Source organism: Lolium perenne, chromosome 4 (assembly GCF_019359855.2).
Source record: "Lolium perenne isolate Kyuss_39 chromosome 4, Kyuss_2.0, whole genome shotgun sequence".
Classification (NCBI taxonomy): domain Eukaryota; kingdom Viridiplantae; phylum Streptophyta; class Magnoliopsida; order Poales; family Poaceae; genus Lolium; species Lolium perenne.
The window spans coordinates 155,985,765-155,992,323 of record NC_067247.2 but is presented as its reverse complement, the minus strand read 5'-3'; positions in this window follow the sequence as shown (position 1 = coordinate 155,992,323).

Sequence of the window (6,559 nt, the reverse complement as noted above, 5' to 3'; positions counted from 1 at the left end):
TTCTTTTCAACCATCTTTGCCAAGATCCTTTCCTTTCATAAACACACGTTTGGGTAAGTCCAACTCACCCAAGGTTTTCAAAAATTCTTTTCAACAAGGTATTTTTCCAAGGGGTTCCCAACCTATAGTTTCATGTAAGAACTAAGAGACACCAATGGCGTGATGCTAGCCATCATACCACTAAGGAGATGATAATTGAGGTGTCAAGGGGATCATACATACTTAGGATAAGCATGCATAGGGACATCATAAATAGCATGATTCAACAAGGGTCATGATGTGAATCATCATACTACTAAGAAGATGACAACATGAATATGGTCAAGGGGGCATACATGCTTAGGGTAAGCATGCATAACCTCAACAAGGGGGTTCACATACTTGGGAGCAAGTATGCAAGCATCAACAAGGGGTTCAACATACTTTGGGAATAAGTATGCATACAGTAGAGGACCAAAAATCACACATGATACAAGGAACCAAGTATATAATGGAGCAACGAGCACAACAAGAAGGATAAATAGCAAGAGATCAAAAGATGGCTTGCCTTGGTTGGCTTATTTGTCCCTAGACTTCTTCAACTTCATCGAATAAGAATTCCAACAATATAAATAAAAATCCTCGTCCGATTCCACTTCTTCTTCTTCTTCGGAATTGTTCGCATCTATCGCCGGAAAATATAAAAGGAACACAATCAACACATTGCATCAACAAACACAAACATGAAACAATCAGAAGCTAACCACTCAACCAAGGGCTAACATACTAAGGACTTATAGATACCACAAAACAACTTTAAATTTTATTTTAATAAAACCCAATTTATTCCTCCTAAAAAAAGGCATGAGAGCATCAAAAATTAGCAATTGCCTCTTTGGGTATCACCATGGCATAAAGCAATTATCCCCTGGTAGATAACACCATAAAGAAGACAAGCGCAATATTTTGTCCTAAAAAACATTCATATTTTCTTTCAAATAGTTTTGGAAAGACACAAATCATTTTCCTCTTTTATTTAGCTTACATAACACTACACAAGAATAGGAATTAAACAAAATACCATACCACTTGAAAATTTAAGCAAAACAATAAAACTAGGTTTAAGTACCAGAATACTTGATTTTGTAAAACCAAATATTTCAAAAGGTTCAACTAAATTAGGTGGAAACAACTCTGATTGTGCTAATTAAAAACTAAGGGTTCTTATTCTATGTGCAACACAAATCCAATAACTAACACAAAATTTAGCTAAACAGAGAGAGGCAACAAATTTAGTTGAAATATAATATTAAAACAAAACTAACAAAATTTGATTTATCGAAAAAGGTTAATCCTACTATTTTTAAAGCAGATTTGAATTTAAATAACTCATAGAGAAAGATACACATAGCATAAATCGTAGAAAAATCCTAAAAATACGAGGCCAGTGGCATTGGAAAGGTATTGAAATTTGTGATCCAATGCAATTTGTTTCATCGGATTTGGTTGAGTAAATCTCGAGTTATTTGCATTTGAGTGCCTCTGGTTTAACACATTTCAACAGAATTTCAAACTAATTGAAATGGGCGGGAAACTCTGGGCTGCACAGATTTGAAAAGTGGGCCGGCCCAGGAGGAATTGCCAGGTGGCGGAAGGAAAAAAAAAGAAAAAGGGAGAGAGGGGCCCGGGTGGGCCAGGCTGCATGGGCCAACGTGGCCAAGTGGCCATGCAGCCCTCCCCACGATCGGGAGGATCGGCTCGAGGCCGTCGTCCTCACGACGCCTCGCAGAGACACGAGCGGGCGGACGGGAACGCGCGGGGACGGGGCCGGGGACTCACCGGCGGGCCGCAGCGGACGGCGGCGAAGCTCCGGCGGGCGGCGGTGGGTCGAGGCGGTGCAGGGCCCGCTCGGCGGCGTCCTCTTTTCCTCGCAGCAACTTCTCCCGGTGGCGGGTTCCTCGCAGCAGCTCCGGCCTAGCAGCAATGGCGGCTCTCTCCGGCGGACCTGGGCGGCGGGAATGGATGTATGAGGACAAGGAAATGATGGCGAGAAGAATAGGGCAGAGGGGAAGAGAAGAGGTCGAGCTCCACCTCCTCGCGGTGACCACGCCGGAGTTCCTTGCTCGGGCGAGCTGCGGACAGGGAGCGCCTCAGCGCCCTCAGGAAGGTGTCCTGGGGAGGAGGGGAGAGAGGTGTGAGCTGAGGGAGTGGCTGGAGAGCTCTTTTTATAGGCGGGGAAGGCAACAGGAGGGGGACGTGGGCGGTGTCCATGGCCAATGGGTGGCGAGGGTCGACGTCAGGGGTGACGTAGGAGGGTGGGGGCAGGGTGACATCACGCTGGAGACGTCAGCAGGAGGGGTGGGGCGAGCGGGAAGAGAGGGGGTCGAGCGGGAGGCTCCCAGAGTCGCTGCTCTCGTTGGTTTTCCTCTTTGGCTCCGTAGGGTTTCAGTTTTTGGGCTGTTATAGTTGGGCTACTTGTGGCTGGGCTTGGGGAAGGGAGAGAGGGGAGTCCAGGGAGGGTCCAAGAGGTTTTGAGGTTGGGCCAAAAGGTGCAGGGGGTTGGGGTGGTGCATGGGCATCATGGCCCGGTCATGTGAGAAGAAAAAGAGAGGGGGAGAGGAAGGGTGGTGTTTCTCCATAGGGTTTGCAAAGAGAAAAGAAGGAGAGGGAGAAAAAGATATTATATTTAAATGATACTAACAAAAGATCATGTTGGTCCAACAAGGTTTGGAGATTTTTAAGACAAGGTGAGAGGAGATGGTGGTGATGGTGATGGTGATGGTGATGGTGTGCCATTATGGTGGTCAAAGATGGTGATGGTCCAAGTCTTAGAGAGGTAGAGATGGAATAAACATCACCAAGGATAATATGGTGACATAAATCATTGATTCAAGAGGTCAAGGTGGTGATGGTAAGAATTAGAGAAGTGAGATGTGTATGATGCAAAGAGGATGTTATGTCAAAAAGATTTTTTTTGGTAAAGGTGTAGATCACCTAAGAAGAGTAAAGCCATACTTTTAAAGAGAGAGAGAAGGGAGGGTGCATGGTACAAGATCATGATCAACATGGCCGGCTCTCCTCTAGTGTCAAACCTAGAGGGTCATGCACATTGCTCAAATGTACTAAGGAAATATTCTAGGTGGTGTTACTAATGATGGAAAGGGTAGTGATAAGTTTGATCAAGGTAGAAGGAAGTGGAGAGTTGAAAAAATGTGATATTCAAACATGGATAAAGAGAGAGAAGAGGAGGTGTGAGCATGATCACATGCAATAATGCATAAGCATTATTAATATAGAGGTATAGTTGGTGCATAAAGGTTATTAAAAGAATATGGCTCAAGAAATAAGGTTGGAATCTTTCCTATGGCTATGGCAAATTTTGAAGTGAAAGGTAATTTGAAAAAGTTGAGAGAAACTAGGTGGAATATAGGAGTTCAAAGAGTCCTACTCTCTTTATCAAATAAGGTAGAGTTTTTCTCAAATTTTAAAATAAACAAGAAATGGTATAAGTACCATAAACAATCCTTTTGTTAAAAAGGAAAGGAAAATAGAAAGTAATGTTTTAGAAATCAATACTTGGTAGAAATGGGATGATAAACAAAACCCATTTCATTTCCTTGTTTTATTTGAGGAAAATATTTGAAGAGTTTTAATAAAACTAGAAGCGGTTTTGTGGTTAAAACTAGGGAAGAAAACAATAGGGTGTTGAGAGGGAGAAGGAAAACTAATTTAGAGAGGAGTGATCTCAATGGCAGATGATTATTACACAATGTAGCAATCATCTCCACTGTTGGTTTTGTGAAGAATAAAGAAAAACAAGAGGTAAAAGAGGAACAAGTGATCCAGAGCTGAAATAGTGGATAGGGTATGAGACCAAGTGAATATAAGAATTTCAAGGGTAGAATGGGACATGCAAGACGTGGAAGTTGTAGAGGGTGTTGCATAGATGAGATCCATGCATTGAGGTTACCAATAACAGTTGCGGGTGCTTAAAGATCAACAGCCAAAGTTTGAACTTTTTAAGCCTGCCAAAACTTCTTATTGACTTGGCTTCAAAATCCTCAAGGATAAGTGGGTGTAAGAGAGATCTGGTTAAAGGCAAGGAAATGGTTGGGGATCGAGTGCTCATGACAAGGTAGGTCCAGGACCATGTGCATTGCCTTGGATGGCAAGGGGTAGCTTAATCCAGGGGCTCCAAAATGGGACCTGATAACAGTTTTAGGACTTAGCCAAATTTGTGAGATCCTAGGGTTTTGTGACTAGGATAAGGGAGAAGGATATGTTAAGGAGTGGATGATATTCAAACTTGAATAGAAGATAGGGTGAGCTAAAGTGCATTATAGAGATGATCCCAAGATAGGTGCATTCAGGGTTCTGTAGATGGGAAGGTTTTAGTTAATGCGTTGCTAGTTGGTTTTCACCTAGGAGGTTTATGTGGTGGAGTAACTCAAGACAATTTAACTCAACCAACAGACAAGGGCAAAATCATCTACAAGCAAAACAAGCATTTCGTATCAACAAGCAGATAAAGGCAATTCATCTATAAACAGAACAAGGCAATTTATCTTAATTAGCGTTTTAGAAAAAGTTTTTGTTCCCCCTGATTTTTATACTATGGACAACTAAACATGGTTCCAAAAGTTGGGGTGTGACTGATGAACTACTCACGCATCAGTCTGGAGGCAGGCATGGTGATGTAGAGCCCTCCGGTGATGATTCCCCTCTCCGGCAGGTTGCCGGAGGCGATCTCCTGAATCCCCCGAGATGGTATTGGCGGCGGCGTCTCAGTAACTTTTCTCGTATCGTGACTCTCGGTACTAGGGTTTTCGCGACGGAGAGAATATATAGGTGAAGGGGTAGAGTCGGGGGACGCTCGAGGGGCCCACCCCATAAGGCGGCGCGGCCAGGGGTGGGGCCGCGCCCCCCTATGGTGTGGCCGCCTCGCGTCCCTTCTTCGTCTCCTCTTCGGTGTTCTGGAAGACTCCGTGGAAAATAGGACCGTGGGCTTTTGTTTCGTCCAATTCCAAGAATATTTCCTGTGTAGGATTTCTGAAACCAAAAACAACAGAAAACAGGAACTGGCGCTTCGGCATCTTGTTAATAGGTTAGTGCCGGAAAATGCATCAAAATGATGTAAAGTGTATATAAAACATGTGAGTATTGTCATATAACTAGCATGGAACATAAGAAATTATAGATACGTTTGAGACGTATCAGCGGAGAGCGCCCGAGGTGCAGCGTGAGTGGAGGGAGACGGCTGAACGGGGTACAGGTCGCCGGGACTCTCACAGCGGTGCAAAACCATCCGGGTACGGGCGCCCTTTACTAAAAAACCAAACTCGTCAAATTCCACAATTACAGAGTTATCACGAGGAAGAGTTTTGACGGAAACTAAATTCTGAACAAGATGTGGTGAAACTAAGACATTATTAAGAGACAATGGTGTGGAGTTAGAAGGAAAATGAGTGGAGCCAACATGAGAGATGGGAAGACTAGCACCGTTACCAACAATGATGCGAGAGGAAGTGGATGTCAGAGATGAAGTGGAAAGGTTACCCGGGTGAGCAACCATGTGTGCGGAGGCTCCGGTGTCCATGAACCAGTTGCCACCGCCAGAGTAAGCGCCCGACGAGGGGGCATACTGAAGGGCGGTGTACAGCGCGGGGTCCCAGTGGGCCGTCGGGGCATGCGACATCATGCCGCCGTAGGCGGGGGCGTAGGGCGGGCTGGCGTGAGCCTGCGGTGGCGCGGCGATGAAGGCCTGGTGCATCGACGGACGGGGGCCGACGGTGCCGGGGACGGGTGGGGGGGGCCGCGGAACATGCATGGTGTAGGAGTGCACGACCCCCGTCCAGGGGTTGTGTCCGCCCGCCCACGGCGGAGTGGGGTGTGAGTACCCGGGGCGCGGACCGACGATGTCAGGGCCGCCGTTGTTGCCACCGCCGCGGCCACCACCACGGCCACAGCGACGCCCATGACCACCGCCCCTCCTCCTCGGTGTTGTGGCGGTTGAGGCGCGGGGTGTGGAGGGGCAGGGGTGGGCGCCGGTGGAGTTCCTCCGCCATGAGGAAGGGCGTTGTTGCCTCTGGCCCATAGAGCGGTGTGAACCGCCCGGGTGCGCACATTGCAGGGAAGAGATGGAAATACTACGGAATTAAACACTAGCAATCGGGTCCGATTGGAATCGAATCGTCGGACCTCATGCATGCCATCGATTTGCTCTACAATCGAACGGTCTGTTTGTGCGCGTCGTTTTCTCCCCGTTAACCAGGGATGTTTACTGACCGAAATTCAGAATTTCTGGTCAGTTACCTGTCAATCTCCTCCCTCCTCGTAATGCCTCCATATCCCCCACCTCATTCAAATTGATCAGCGCCACTATTGCTCTGCTTCCCTGTAACACCCCACTTTTTGCAACCTTGATTATTTGTCCTTACTGCCAAAAATTAGGGGGAAAAAATTTTCTATAGGTTTAGTAGATGAATTGCCTTGATTTGTTTGTTATGATGAATTGCCTTGATCTGTTGGTAGATGAATTGTCTTGATTTGCTTGTTGAGTTTTGTCTTGAGCTACCTCATA